General features: G+C 43.2%; 1 long non-coding RNA gene across 1 annotated transcript in view; it reads left to right on the top strand.

The window, feature by feature from the left end:
• The window catches only part of LOC128339978 (uncharacterized), a 46,816-nt gene extending 34,446 nt beyond the window's left edge, over nt 1-12,370 (top strand). The window contains exons 2-3 of the long non-coding RNA XR_008313370.1: nt 11,369-11,575; nt 12,223-12,370. This is a non-coding gene — a long non-coding RNA (uncharacterized LOC128339978). The remainder of the gene's footprint in view (nt 1-11,368; nt 11,576-12,222) is intronic.
• The last annotated feature ends 3,634 nt before the right edge of the window (nt 12,371-16,004 follow it).

The raw sequence follows: 16,004 nt of genomic DNA, 5'->3' as shown, positions 1-16,004 counted from the left end.
AGGAGGCTTTAGTCTGCTTGCTATACATTGTATCTATTCACTCATTCATAAATTGATTATTATTAATGATTATTTATTTTACACATTTATATACCGCCAGCATGGCTTATATTATATTATATTATATTATATTATATTATATTATATTATATTATGTTATGTTATGTTATGTTATGTTATGTTATGTTATGTTATATTATATTATATTATATTATATTATATTATATTATATTATATTATATTATATTATATTATATTATATTATATTATATTCCACCAGCATTAAGAGCCAGCATGATCTAGTGATTAGAGTGTTGGACTAGGATTGGTGGGACCAGAGTTTAAATTCCTGTTCAGCCATTAAACTTATTAGATGACTCTGGGCCAGTCACTTGTGTCTCAATCTAAGCTACCTTACAGGGTTGTTGTGGGAATAAACATAACCATGTACATTGCTCTGGGCTCCTTGGAGGAAGAGTGGGATATAAATGTTAAATTAAATAAAATAAAATAAACCACCAAAATTAAAATCTCTAGGTAGTTTACACAATAAAAAACAGCAAAAAGTAAAAATGTAACATTAAAAAACAATATTAAAAAACATTTCTACTATACTTTTTGTCTCCACAATGCAGCCTCCAAGATGGCTGACACAAATATAAAAAACAAAATGATTTTTTAAAAAAGGAGCAACACCAATTTATTGTTCAATAGCCTATCCTGCACTAGCATTTTTGTTATGGGTGTTAGTAGGTGTTAGTGACAGTAACAGCCCCCCCCCTTTTTTTAAAGTAAGAATTTTCAATAGAAAACTTAATTTCACCAATGGTGGCAGAATTTTTTTTTTGAGAGGCACAGAAGGTACAAAGTGCATTTTTGAGACGGGAGGATAGTTTTGTTTTGCATTATATTTCTGAAAAAGAAGCAACTGTGTGTTTCAGTTTTGACACTCCTTTCCTAAGCATATTTACTCTGAAGTAGGTCCTATTGATGTTGATGGAGTTAACTTTCAAGTAAGCATGCTTAGCATTGCAGCCTTGATTTACTTTCTAGTGTATGATTCAGCAATGAGTCTGTTATGGGCGGTGGGGGGGGGAGTGAGGAGGACAAGTTACTTGTTGGGGGTACTTGCTCCCCTCTGACACCCCCTAAGTATCTTACATTGGACTGGTTCTGCTTATTATAGAACAGCGGCTGTAGCACAATACAGTCATGGGCCATTTTGGATGGTACTCTGAACTAAAAGGTAAAGTTTGCCATCGAGTCGGTGTTGACTCCTGGTGACCACAGAGCCCTGTTGTATGTTCCCCAGACTATGGGAAGCACCTATACCGGGCAGCAGCGATACAGGAAGATGCTGAAAGGTGTCATCTCATACTGCATGAGAGATGGCAATGGTAAACCCCTCCTGTATCCTACTCTGAACTACGTGTCCTAAAATCATGCAGGAGGAACATAAGCAAAGAGACCTCCCTTCCCAGCATGCTGCCTCCAAAAACATGAATTAAAGTCTTCATTAATGTCTGAATGAATACGCCTATGCCTGATTAGGAGATGCTACACTGCGGGGCGGGGATGTGTATCTCCCTGGAATGTTTAAGGCAGACAGTTTGGAGTAAGGCAGAAAGTTTGGCTCTATGTGGATAGGCAATTAGAGGAGCTGGGATGGAAGAAAAGATAGCGCACCTTACAGTGCACATCGGCTGACTTACTCGGCAACAGTACATCAGATCCGCCTAGTAACGGTGGGTGCACACAAGCTGTGCAAACCCCAAAATTGTGCAAATGGCATCACAGTTAAGAGTAAGCCCATTATTTCCAATGAGCTCACTCTTCTGTAATTCCTAAGGGCAGTTTTGTCAGTTGCACAGCTTGCGCAGTTGCACAACTTGGGTACACACTTACTAGACTGATGTGCCACACAGTATTGAGCTACTAGATATATTTTTTCAAAAGGCATTGCCAAATTTTCCTGGAGAGGCAAACAATCTACAAAATAGGGATAGTGCTCTTCTAGAGGTGGGTACTAGAAAATGGGGTAGTTGGAGCATATGTTACGGAAGCCTTCCCCGTGCACAAATGAGTCCCCTTTCTCTCCCTCCAACCCTTACGCTCAAATGTTTGGTGCTCTGCTTACAGTAAGAGCCATGTCCTATTCTTAACAGTGAAAAGAGAATCCTGTCATAGCAACGGGCAACAACCACGGCAGCAAGAAAAACCTCTTTGCCGAGCTCATTATCAGCCAAGAAATACTCTTAATCTTCTTGTCAAGAATGTTAATCTTTTTAAACTTTAACTTTTGTTGTTGTTGCTTAGTTCAAATATGTCCTCTCAATTTTCAGAGTTCAGAGATAACTCCGCACCTCTCAGAATCTGTCTGTTTTCTTGAACAAATGGCAGACAGTCTATGGAATGGTAGAAGAGAGCATGCAGGCATTTCTTTTTCTGGAGGAGACACCCTCAGTTACTGATGCTGGATCTCCCAGCCTATCTTGCTTTCAGGCACAGTTAGGCAGCCTCAGAGACGCCTTTTGCTCACGGCATTCCATCTTGCATTCCTTGGGGAGTGAAGAAGCTATCTCTGAGGTTCAAAAGCCTGGAGGAGAATGTAAAACAGGGCATGCATGGCTTTTGGTTTCTTTCATCCGTCATTTTATAACTGGTGGTAGTCCCTAGTGTTGTCACGGCTTAGGTCAATAGCCTTTGTCAGGAATGAAAAAGAGGGCTCACCATTCCATAACTCTCTGGAGTTATGGCAAGGAAGTGGGAAATGCTACAAAGCCAGAATCGGAGAGCTCATTTTGCACACAGTTATATAACTAAATAACTCACCCTGGTAGAAGTCAAGAGGAGAATCAGGGCCAGCCTTAAGGACTGGCAAGCCAGGAGGTTGCCCTGGGTGCCTACCAGAAGGGGGTGCCAAGCTGAGCTTGGTGGCTCATTGTTAAATGTATTGCTTATAGTGCAGATGCCAGACTTCAGTGGGATCACAGCACTGGATCAAGTGAGCACTGGCAGCAAAGCAGCAAAAAACTGGAAGGCCCTTTTCATAGGCATTGTTGGGAAAGTCTGGGAACAATAGTAGGACCTATGATGCCACTAAGTTTTGCAAATTTGCACAAGCCACACCGATAAACTGAACATGGGGGGCACCGAAGGCACTCCTTGTCCAGGGTGCTTTTTAGCCTGGGGAGAATGCAAGCATTGAGTATTTTAGATCCGCTCTTGGAAAAGGGCAGTAGCTTTTAGTATTCATGTAGCTTTTTGGACTTTTAAAAATGCTTCACCCTTATGACAACTCTGCAAGGTAGGCTTATATTATTATGTCTGTATTGTTGGAGGGGAGAAGTTTAGTTCACTCCAGCTATAGCAGAGCAAGCCTGTGTGAGAAGAGCAAGCCCATTAAAGAGTATCTTCAGGCAGACTTAAAGATTCAAAAGCAAGTATGGTTATTGAGGAAGTTACATCCTTGGGTAGAAAAACCTGTGTCCCTGAGGTTTCTGTCTTCATAGTGCAGAGCAGAGAGGGAGAGAGAACGAGGCCATGCGGCAAATGGAGAATGCAGTGGAGCAGGGAGCAAGAAGGAGGAAGAGAGAGTCCCCTGAGAATATCTGTCTACCAATTAGAGAATTCCAAAGCAGAGGGAGAGACAACAAGAGGGGGGGATACAGAGGAAGACCCTTCCTCACTATCTCTACTCCGAATGACCCTAGTGTTCACTAGGATAGAAGTTGCAAGCAGGCAATGCAACTGGAGCTGTGTCTCCAACATGTATTGCAGATGGGCTGCAGGTGGGAGAGGGGGGGAGATGAGGCCGAAAGACAGCTGCTTGCCTAAGGAAGTCCTTGATACAGATCTCTTCTTGGCCTCATGGTAAGAGCTCGCACATATGCAGCTGCCTTATACAGAGTTAGATAGACTGTTGGTCCGTCTTGCCCAACCTAGCCTATCCTGACCGCCATAGTCCTTCTACCTGGGATAAAAACTGGGGATGCTGGATATTGAACCAGGAATCTGCAGCAGACACTCACCCAGTGAGCAGCTATGTCCCCTTTCAGCTCGCACTCTTCACTCTTACCTCTTCAGGACAAGGTGACTCAAAATATGTGGGACACATTAACGTGTGTGTGTGTTTATGTGTGTGTGTGTGTACAGCATTCCTAAGCAGCTCTCCAGCAGAAACTTGCACAATACCTCTAGTTATGTGCAGTTTCCCACCTCCACACATTGCGTTCTTTTCAAGATTGCACACAACTGTGCACACAAATCAGAGGCGTGATGCAAGTTGCTCCTGGGACTGCTCAGGGAAGTTGCATTTTAAACTGAGGAGTGGCTTGCCCTTTCAGCTGTGCATGTGTCCGAACATTGCTCCAGCCGTTTGTGGAGCCGCTCTCCCTGCCCACATACATGTGCACCCCTTGGTGAAAAAGCAGCTTGGGATGGCTATGAATCAGGTTTTCATGGCAGTTGCTTTCACACACAACAATGTACTGGTTCTGCAGCAGGTTTCACTTGCTTTGCACTGTGCTCTGCAACTGCTCCCACCATCAAAGCAAGATGGTGGAAGAAGAGGCATCTGTTCATGTAATTTATTGACTACATTTCATTTCGCCTTTCTAGTGTTCACTTTTCTAGTCCTGGAAAACTTATCTCATGGTTTCTCAAACCCTTTAAAACCATGTCCCCTCCTCCATCTTACCTTGCTACAGTCTGCTTTAAGCTCACTTTCGCTGCTAGTATCAGGGGCAGAGCCACCAATGGGCGAACGGGTTCAAAGAAACCGGGCCGCCGCCAATCAGGGGCCGTGCCTTGCGGCCCCAACATGCCCCCAGCTTCTGACATCAGACGTGGGGGTGCTGGTTTAGCTCTTGAGTGGGGGCCACACGGACACGCTGCGGCTGGACACGGGCCGATGGTAGTTGGCTCCATGCCTGGCTAGTATGTACGTATGTGTGTATTTTAGGCATTCAGAGCAAGGAAGCGCTGGTGCAGTGAGAGAGCAGCCTAACATAACTTCCCAACCAACTGCACTGGTACAGCCAGGGAAGCGTCAATTTTTGACACCCTCCCCTTCCCCAGGGAGCTCTCTGTGCCACCTAAAAACATGTCCTCAAGGGCCATGCAGCCCTGCAACCCATCATTCTCTGGTGGCACAGAGTACTTCCTGGGGAAGGGGAGCGTGTCAAAAATTGTCACTTCTCCACTGCACCAATGCAGTTAGTTGGGAAGTTCAGTTAGGCTGCTCTCTCACTGCAGCAGTCTTTCTTTGCTCAGAATATCAGCCGCTATTATTATTAAAAATACTTATATCAGTGGGGGTTCCGTTCCCTGGTGGGGATCATAGATGCCGGAACCGCGGATACCAAGGCATTGACTCTATGGAGTGGGGTGGGGTGTCAATTAGACACCCACGGATACGCGAAACTGTGGATATAGAGTCTGCATATTTATTATTTATTTTTATTTGATTTATATACCGTCCTTCCAAAAATGGCGAGGTGTACCTGTATACTGCTTTTAGGGACATAGGAAGCTGCCTTCTGCCGTTTCAACCAGAAATATTCTCAAAGTGGTTTACATGGCAAAAGAATGAGGAAATGGTTCACTGTCCCAAATGGACTGGGGCTGTGACATGAGGCAAAGGGTTAGTTTCCCCCTCCCCCTGCATCATGGCCCACTGGGACTCCTGCAGAAGCTTTTTGAGATGGAAAAATGGAAAATTTTCCATCTTTTTGAGATGGAAAAACACAGAAAGTCTCTATGATGGAACTCCCATATCACATGTAGTTTGCTTGTTTGGCTCTTAGCAAGAAGATTAAATAATCCCACCCACTGCAGCAAAAGGTATTTTCTTTAATAGCCTCTTTAAAATGTCTGTGGTATTGTGTAACCAGTCTAGTAACCTCTCAGACTGATGAAAATCTCTTGCTCTAAGGATGCACTGCATATTGTGTTCCACACTAGAATGGCTGCATTACTTATTTCAGGAGGAGCATTACTACACAGTCTTGCAGACTTCAGTTGGTAGAAGCCGGGGTGGAGTAATCTCCCTTTATTATCTTCTATTAAAGTTTGCAGCTGAGACCACAACATTCACCCCCACTTTACTTGTCACCTTGTGTAACATTCAACAATCTACCACAGGCTAGACTACGGCCTTGTTTTGTTATCTCTGTGCTGACTCTTTTCAAAACATTGCATGTGGTGCCAGTTCTGGCCAAATGTCTCAAATCTTACACACTGCAGATTAATCAAAAGTAGTTTTAAATGAGTCAACAGTAGTTTTAAATGAGTCAGCAGCCTTTCATGATTGGATCTAAATGCATTTATATGAAATTACTCCCCCCTCAACCCCCCCCCAAACGCCACTAAGCCTCTTCACATGACCATTTGAAGTAGGTAGGAGGGTCAGAGAGCTCCTACCCCTGCTACAACCTCTGTTTGGGCCAGCAACCCCAGGGAACACACAGTCAAGCCATCCTCTTTTCCATTCGGGAGCTGGAAGCATGGAATGTACTGTCAGTAGACTGGAAATCCTAGTTACATCCACAACTGCCCTCTTATTGGCCACAAAGGAGCAGGCGGTGGACCAATCCCTGCTGAAGCAGCTACAGATAATAGAGTGGCACATCCATGGGTGGCAGCCTCTGTAGCCACAGCTTTCTATTGTTTCCAGAACTGCTGGTCCCAGTAGCTGCACAGAAAAGGTAAGTGCATCCACATGACCAGAAAATCAGGGTAGAAGAGCTCTCTTCTCCTCCTGCCTTGGTTAATAGCAGGGTACAAAAGCTTAGCTACCCTGTTTTAAGCAGTCTGGGTTGGAGGATTTCTGTGAGTTCAGACAACCATGCAAACCAGGGTACAAGGCCCCCTACCCTAATGTTGATGGTTGTGTGAACAGGCCTTATTTATCACTGATTCACAGCACAAGCCAGAGTAACTGGGTTTATGCAAATCTTGCCCTGTTGACTCAAACGATACAAACAGACTAATCCAGTACATTCCTCTGCAGAAATAAATCTTCCTGAGTTCCTTGGGATTTACTATCAAGTAAATGCATAGGATTGCAGCGGAAATCGGTATATAGGTTGGACCTCATTATCTGTGGAGGTTCTGTTCCTTAGATTACTGCAGGTAATGGAACTGTGGGTAATGAGGCATTGAATCTATGGGATCACAGGGGTTAAGTTCCTAGACTCAACCCTGCCCCCAAATGCCCCCACCCACAAAAACAGGCCAAATAAAGTGCCCAACTGTGCTCTGCAGGGCTCCTGGCATCGAGCAAGTCTCAAATGATCCCCCAAAGCCATGGAATTTTTCCATTTTAAAATTTTTATGTTTGACAATATGGCTCCTGCAGACAAAATGGAGGCTGGAAATGACCTCCGTGGTCATTTCTGGCCTTCTAGGAACCGCAGATACATGGGATTTAACCCTTTTATATCCATGGATATGGAGGTTGGGTGTCTATTTGAGACCCGATGCAAAACTGTGAATAGTGAAACTGTGTGTGATTAGGTTTGCCTGTATACCCCAGTATGCCACTTTTCAGAATTGCTGGCCAACATCCAGATGAAGGTGGAAGTGCACTATTGCTGTGCCTGCCGTTATTGGTCTCCTTACGGAGGAATCCCCACTAAGTTTCTGAAGAAGCCAAGGGTTCCCTTGAATTCCGTATGAAAATCTCTAAACAAGTACTACAACTTCGTTTACATACTTATGTAGATTTAGGATTCAAACTAGATTAGATGTTCAATGCTTTGGGGCTTTGCCTTCACATTCCAACAGCAGCTCTACAGACCGTCAATGCAGACCAAGGTGCAGAGGTAAAGAGTGCTTAATCCTTTAATTCTGTGTCATTTCCCCCCATTGTGCCCAAAGGTCCTATAGGTTTTCAAAAGTGCCATTTGTTGCAATGGTACCTTTGCAGGGTTGTTGTTGTTGTTGTTATTAGCAGGGAAGGGGTGCAGAATTAAAGAGTTAAACATGCTGTACCTCTGTGCTATGTTCCAGATCTGGCTGAAGCTCCCAAGTGAAAGTGAGCCCCAAATAAGACCGTGACTTACATACCGTGCAGCGCAAACTGCATCCACATTACTAGTGAGCGTGCAGAGGTTCTGTAGCAACTAAGGGCTGCATCGGAGCTGTAGCACCAATAATTCCCAATGGGAAAATTGGAGCACCAGCTCTGATGCAATCCTTAGGAGCTATGGAGTCTCTCCACACTTGCTAACAGTGTGGATGTGGTTTGGACTTGCCTGGAGCCAGGGTGTGAACCCCGCTCTTCCTTTGTGTGTGTGTGGGGGGGGGGGTGCTGCACAGTATGTAAGTCAATGAGGTCATTCACACAAACAAACATTGTGTTCAACCCGGGTTTGGGATCTGTGTGTGCTCCCAATCTTTGGTTGTGTGGAAGCAAGGTATGAAGGAAACTTGGGTAGAGGTCACTGTGTGGAAGCAAGGTAGGAGGAAAAGCTACCCAGGTTTTCCTTACTTTGCTTCCACACAACTGAAAATTGAGAGCACACACAGCTCCCAAACTCGGATTGAGCACAGTTTTTGATTTGTGAATGACCTCAGTGTATTTAACGTCACATCAAGTTTGGATGGAATGAGGCTCAGCAAATTATTGGCAATGAGGGTCAAAATATCTTGAAATCAGAGTATAATGAGAGCTACAATTTTCAAAAAACAATTCTGTGAAGCATTACATGATGGAGAGCTTCATATCTTTCTGCAGGATGCAACTCCTCTTAGAAAGAGCTTATAATTCATCAGAACAAGAATGTTTGCTTCTTTGTGTTTTATGCAAATGTAGATGCTTGCTCTAGACCACAGGACTACTTTGTAAAAAGTTAAATTTCCTAATAATCTCTAGAAAGCAGAGGATAGCTCTAGGTTTCTGAGGAGTGTTTTCTGTTTTCCTGGCAGTAATCGCAAAGTAATGCAACCTGGCTCAGTTGCAGGGATGGAATTTTAGGGAACTTTAGCACAGGAGTAGAATGGGAACATATGGTGAAACCGAGGACATTGTAAGAATAATAGCAGACATCTTGAAAATTAGGCTAAAATCAGGGGCATCCCTGACATTTGCTGGGCTTAGAGATAATGAGAAACCAGGGGGACACATGACTGGGCCGGTGAGGGGGGAGGCTGGCCGCAGGGGCATAACGATAGGGGGGGGCAGGCAGGGCACGTGCCCTGGGCGCCACTTTGGTGGGTCACGTGGGGGGGTGCCAAAAAGTGCCACGACCCCCCCGATCCCCCCTGGATCGCATGGCGGTGGCGGGTGGCAGCGGATCGTCATCGTGTGCCCCTGGGATCATGGCTTGTGGTGGTGAGCGCGGTGGTGGCGTGCGGCGGCGGCGGGAGTGAGCGCGGCGGTGGCGGGTGGTGGCAGATCATCGAGTGCAGCAGAGCGATGCCTAGGCCTGCCGTCTGGCCCGGCGTCGCTTCCCAACTGCACAGGCGCGCACTAGGGAAGGGCAGGATGCCTCCATTTTGAAGGAGGTAATTTTGAGACCTTTACTTAAGAAGATCCTTTCCACAAGAAGCTGCTGTTGGTGTGGGTTTTTTTTAGAGAAATCCTGGACAACAGTCAGGTGTTACAGTGTGGCCCTTCCACCATGTGTGAGAGAGGAGATATATTAGGCTTCTTCACATGACTGTTAAGTGGACAGCATGCAAGGAGGAAGGTGTCTATTGTATATTACTGTCATGTGCTGTTAGATTTCATTTATTTATTTACGATATCATGTGATTTTTCTGGTCTGTGACTGTAATAAAGATTATGACTACTATTTAAAATATGGGAGGAGAGCTGGTCTTGTGGTAGCAAGCATGAATTGTCCCCTTTGCTAAGTAGGGACTGTCCTGATTTGCATTTGAATGGGAGACTACATGTGTGAGCACTGTAATATATTCTCCTCAGGGGATGGGGCCTTTCTGGGAAGAGCACCTGCATGCTTGTGTGCAGAAGGTTTCAGGCTCCCTCCCTGGCATCTCCAAGGTAGGGCTGAGAAAGACTCCTGCCTGCAACCTTGAAGTAGTCGCTGCCAGTCTGTGTAGACAATACTGAGCCAGATGGACCAGTGGTCTGACTCTGTATAAGGCAGCTTCCTATGCTCCTATTCTACCTATCTTTGAGAGCTGTGAGCGCTCCCGATTTTTGATTGTGTGTGAGTTAAAAGCTAAGTCAGATCATGTGGTCAGAGGAGGGGGAATCAAGTGATCATGTGGGAGGCAGGCATGGGCTCCAATGGAGTTTTCTCTTACCTTAGTAATATTTTGGGTCGAAAGACACTGTCGGAGTATCAGATGACGCTGTCGGATGCACTGACACAATCAATTTCCCTGCCTCTGACTATCATTTAACCCACGTGTAAAAATTGGGGGTGCGAATAGCTCCCAAAGGTGGGTATGGCACTTATCCTACCCACCTAAAGGTCGTCTGAACAAGCCCATTCTCTGTCGCCTGCCAAATGATGTCTTTGCTCCAAAGCTTTTCTTTTGCACGGTGCTCAGTGATGTCTGTCAGAATCTTAACCTCTATTTCATCAGTGCTAGAGACATTATTTCCCCCTAAACGTTTTATTTGATAATTTCAAACATAACACAAAACACATTTTTAAAAGCAATACAATTTATAACATCCACGTTGTAAATAATTTCACCTATGGCAGAAATATCTCAATACAGATACCCCAAATTTAAAAACAATAATAACATCATTAAATATAAAGTTCAATTATCTATCTATCTATCTATCTATCTATCTATCTATCTATCTATCTTTCTACCTATCATATTTATCTATCATATTTTTATACTGCCTGATTTGTACATCTCTAGGCGGTGCCTAGAGATTATTAGTAGCTTATAATGTAACTTTAAAATATTATAAAATAATTTTAATAATTTTTGGTTTGGTATAATTTTTCCTACTTTTATCTACATGATCTTAAAATGGCATCAAGCACTAAACACTGATATGTTGGGTGCATAGAAGTCTTTAAAGTTGTGGACTTTCTTAGCTGCTTCCATAATTGTATTTAAATTATGCTGCTAACTGAGCAAAGGGGCACCTTTTAAAAGTGGTGATTCTCTTTATATAGCAGGGGGAAAGCAACTGGCCCTTTCCATCCCCAGCAGAACATCTCCCTAGTGGTTGTTGCTGATGTCTATCTTATGTTTCTTTTTTAGATTGCGAGCCCTTTGGGGACAGGGAACCATTTTATTTATTTTTATCTATGTAAACCGCTTTGGGAACTTTTGTTGAAAAGTGGTATATACCTATTGATCGTATTCATATTTGTAAAGCAATTTGTAGGCAATTGGTTTTCTGATAAATGTTGTCCTTTGTATTAAGGATCCAAAAGGGATGCTTTCAGATGAACTGGATGGAAGCAAAATTGAGATATCTTGGCAAACAATCTCCTCCTCTTCCTCCTCCTTTTTGGACAGAGGTCAAGAAGGCAAAAGCTCAATTAGATTAAAATCCAATTGTCTGAATATATCTAGAATATTTGAGAGGCTTGGTGTATCTCCTTCAAGTTTCTGCTAGCCACCAAAATTGGTAAGAGCAAATTGTTAACTGCATAACTGTCACTTCTGTTAAAGGGTTACTCCTGTCTTCAGTCGCCACCTAATGGCACAGTGGGGAAGTAACTTGCCTAGGCGGGAAGAAGTTGCTGCTTCGAATTCCCAGACTATGGGAAACATCTATATCAGGCAGTAGTGATATAGGAAGATGCTGAAAGGCGTTGTCTCACACTGCATGGGAGATGGCAATGGTAACCCCCTCCTGTATTCTACCAAAGAAAACCACAGGGCTCTGCGGTTGTCAGGAGTCAACACTGACTCAATGGCACAACTTTACCTTTACCTGCCTTCAGTCTTTACATGCTCAGAAACATTGCATAGTATTGCCTCCGGAGCAGAGTTTTGATAATATAAATTGATCTCAGAGTGGAGCATTGGTGAACCTTAACTCCAATTAATCCCTGGAGGCTGCCCATAAAAATAATCAAAGAGTCTTTGCAGTTCCACAGAAAGCAGGACGTGCCCGTTTACCAGTCCATCTGCTTGTAGCCTCTTTACAGCTTTCACCGTACATACTGAAAAGTGAAATCTGGGCTCTGTGGCTTTTTAATTAGCTATATTAGATCTCTTGATTTTCAGTCAAGTTTGCAAGAACTCTCAGTCTCTCTTCCTTTATTGCAGGACACCAATCCATTCAGTATCCAGGGAAGAGGACTGATCAACAGTCACGACAGCTACAGGCAAACTCCCAAGTATTTGATGTCAGGGTGTTTTTCTGTTTCGAAAGGTCTCTTTTGAAGATGCAGTTTGTTTGGGTTTTCGTCACTGGGCATCTGTGATAGAACACGGTAGGCTGAATCAGTAGCTTCTTTCATTGGTTGCAGGCCCTCACAGTAGTGAGTGCACAAAAGTCTCTGGCTTCTTATATTGTAATTTGAAGCCAATTTACAGTGTCAACTGTGGGGGCAAGAGCTGACACATAGGAACCTATTAGCATCTTGATCAAGACTCTGATTTTATCTGCAAAAATGGTACATTCCAAGGGTACACGCTCTGCAGTGCGGCTTTGTAATAACTTGTCAAATCACATGCTTTGGGGGATCTGCTTCCCTTAATTTCATCACTCCTTTTCAGGAGGCTGAAATGCAGAAAGAATGCCAGCCATTTTTTAAAAAAAATGCAAGTAGAATGTTTCTGTCTTCCGAAAAAGCACATTTTGCAGAATTAGTCACAATTGGCTTTGCTGTCCCAAGAACCAGTGGATATTTGGTTTTTTTAAAAAATGCATTTGAAGGCTGGAATTATTCAGCTACTACCATTCTTCCGGAAATTTCATCTTTGGTTCTCAGACTGGGAATGTGTGTCTGTTAGTGGGTAGGGAAAGACTTGTGCACAAATCTTTTGAGTCTTGCAACTCCCAGCAACAGAAGTTGACTCCCTAATCTAGAATCTGCTCTGACATGGCAGTGTGATTTCATCATCCCCCTTTGAATGGAACGTTGGCCAGAGGCTGGCCTTATCACTAGGCAACCCAGCTAATGTGGATGGTAGGGACTTTCCTCTGCCATGCAGAATAAGCAATGGAAAGGAAAGTGGATTCAACAGTATAAGAAGGTAAGAACTGTTCTGGATTGGATCAGTGCTCTATGTACCTCTATGTACCTGGCCAGCCTGATGCATCAGTTAGTTAGGGTTGCCAACTGACCAAAAAACAACCTGCTGTTCTGCTTGTGGTAGCAACTTTGAAGAAAATAACTGGTGAAACCTTTCATGACAACAGGGACATTATCACCTGCTAATATTTGCAGGTTAAGCTGTCATTCAAGTAGCTTAACCTGCACAGGAGCAGGGGCTGGAATAAAATTGGCAGTGCTAAGTGAGGTTCACAAGCAGGGCTTCATGTCAAGTGAAGAGATTCCTATCTTTCTAGGAATCTGTATAGCCTGATTGGGTTTTCGATGTCCTTTAACCACTGATGGCTACTTGCTTGAGCAAGGAGCTGAAGGAAATAGTTTTTGGCAGTTTGACAGATGTCAGCAAAGGATAAACAGGTTTGTCAGTTTATGCAGGGATCTGACAAGAAGCAGATTTAGGGGAGAGTATGTTGCGCTTCTCTTTCCATTTGCATGCTAAGATAATAGGAAATGTTTCCTAGATCTTTCACTTCTACTTCTTTATTCAGGTGCTCCACAATCTCATGACTCTTTTTGCTTCTTTTCATAGCAAATGATGAAATCATCAACATAAGTAAAAATGTAAGCCCATCTGTCATTTTTGAATCTCGAATATAGGCAGGGGTCAGCTAGCTTTTCCTTGCATGAACCCCTCCTTGAGTAACATCTGGTTCTGCTTCTCATTCCATGCTCTAGCAGCTTGCTTTAAGCCATAGATCTTTTCTGGAGTTTGTATACAAGCCTCTCTTTTCTAGGTGACTGCTCCATGTAGAAATCTTCCTCTGTTTTTCCATGCAGAAATGCAGTTTTCACATCTAGGTGATCAACTTGCATCTTTCTTGCTGCTGCTATGCCGAGAAGTGTTCTTACTGAAGTATGCTTCACAGCAGGTGCAAATGTCTCATCAAAGTCTTCACCATATTTTTGAGAGTATCCCTTGGCTACTAATCTGGCTTTGTAGCGCTCAGTGTCTCCTTCTGCATTGTACTTGGTTTTGAAGCTCCATTTGCATCCTACTGACTTTCTTCCAGCGAGTAGTTCCACAAGTTTTATTTTTGGGTAGAGATTCTCTCTTCTTCTTCTGCATCTTTTCTCCAATGTTTAGCTTCATGTGTTTGTAATCTTTCAGTGTCTTCCCATATGCAGGGTTCCTGGGTCACTTCCTTTCTGGTCATGTAGGAGAGTCTCCTGGGTGGATCTCTGTGAATGTCTCACTTCTGGCTCAACTTCTACTTCACCTTCTGGTTTGCGTGTTAGCTCCAGGCTTATGGGAATTTCTTCTTCTCTTGGTTCTTTTTCGATCTGGATCTCTGGTCCAGTTTCATGCACTTCACTGGTGGCTAGCCTTTGTCTTTCATCTAAGTATACTACATTGCATAATCTCACTGTTCCAGTGGCCACATCAAGGATTCTGTATCCTTTTCCTCTAGTGTATATACAAAGAATATTCTTTCTTCACATCTGCAGTTCCGTTTATTTATTTTATACACTTTTGATCCACTGTAATATGTCCTAAATTGGCTTTGTTCCCATGCCATAATTCAAAAGGTGTCACGTCTGTTGCTTTCGGTGGCAGTCTGTTCTGTAGGTAATTGGCAGTCATGACTGCCTCTCCCCAAAATTTGCTTGCCAATCTTGCATCATGTACCTTGTCATCTCTAATAGGGAATGAGTCTTTCTGCTAAGCCATTCTGTTGTGGGTGGTAAGGCACAGTTCGTTCATGTTCAATAACTTGTTTATTTATATAATTGTTGGACATTCCCTTTGATGTAAACCCACCCCATAATCACTTCTTAGTCTTTGAGGATTTCTGCCAAACTTGTTCCTCACTATTGCAACATTCTTAAATTTCTTCAGAACTTGGCTTTTCTCTTTTAGCATATAAGTAAAAGTGTATCTGGAGTAGTCATCAATGAGAGTCAAAAAATATCTGTTTCCTCCTGGTGATTCAACTTGCTTTGGTCCACAGACATCATTATGAATCAACTCTAGGGAGCGCTGTGACTCTGTTTTCTGGTGAAAGCTATTTCTGATCACTTTACATTTCAGATAGCACACACTTGGTGATTCATTGCTTTTGTAGGGCTGAACTCTCAAGCCTCTTGCTAAATCCTCCTTCTCGAGTTGACATAAAGAGCTTCCTCAGTTCTCAAGGTTATGCTCCTTCCCTTTGGCAGCTTGCATCTGATTTTTGCTTTCCCTCTGCAGTGATCTTTCTGTCATCTGCCAGGCTTATTGGGGTCTTATAATTCAAGTCCAACTCACTAAACAGTTCCTTGTCTTTAATCGAATTTGCAGTTGTGCCATTATCAGCGACTAGATTCCATAGTCATTTCTGCAATTACTTTCAACATCACTTCACTAGATTCAAAAGCTTAAAAAATTTCTCCAAGCCCTTTCTTGCCCTTTTCTTTGAATCCCTGTTAGCCCTGTTTTCTCCTGGTTTGGAGAGATTCTGGGTGATGAGTCACCCCCTTTGGAATTTTTTTCCTGCAGCTCTGCTATGGCTATGGCTTTTGTTCTGAGGACAATGGACTTGTAAATGGACTGGCTTCTTACACAGCCAACATATCTTGCCCTTTTGCTTGGTTTGAAATGTTGTAACCTGACTCTTTTGGTCAGAGAGCTCACTAGAGATTGCATCTGATCTCATATAAAAATCCTGAAGTCTAGAAATTACAAATTCAAATCAATCTCCTCTTTTGATTCCAAAACAAAATGTATCATTTATCTCAGGCAGACTATTCAAAAAAAAATCCATCAATTGTTTAATCTGGGAGTCTTACATT

This window comes from Hemicordylus capensis, chromosome 1 (genome assembly GCF_027244095.1).
Source record: "Hemicordylus capensis ecotype Gifberg chromosome 1, rHemCap1.1.pri, whole genome shotgun sequence".
Lineage (NCBI taxonomy): Eukaryota > Metazoa > Chordata > Lepidosauria > Squamata > Cordylidae > Hemicordylus > Hemicordylus capensis.
Note: the sequence above shows the minus strand (reverse complement) of the source record. Positions and strands in the feature narration are given on the sequence as shown.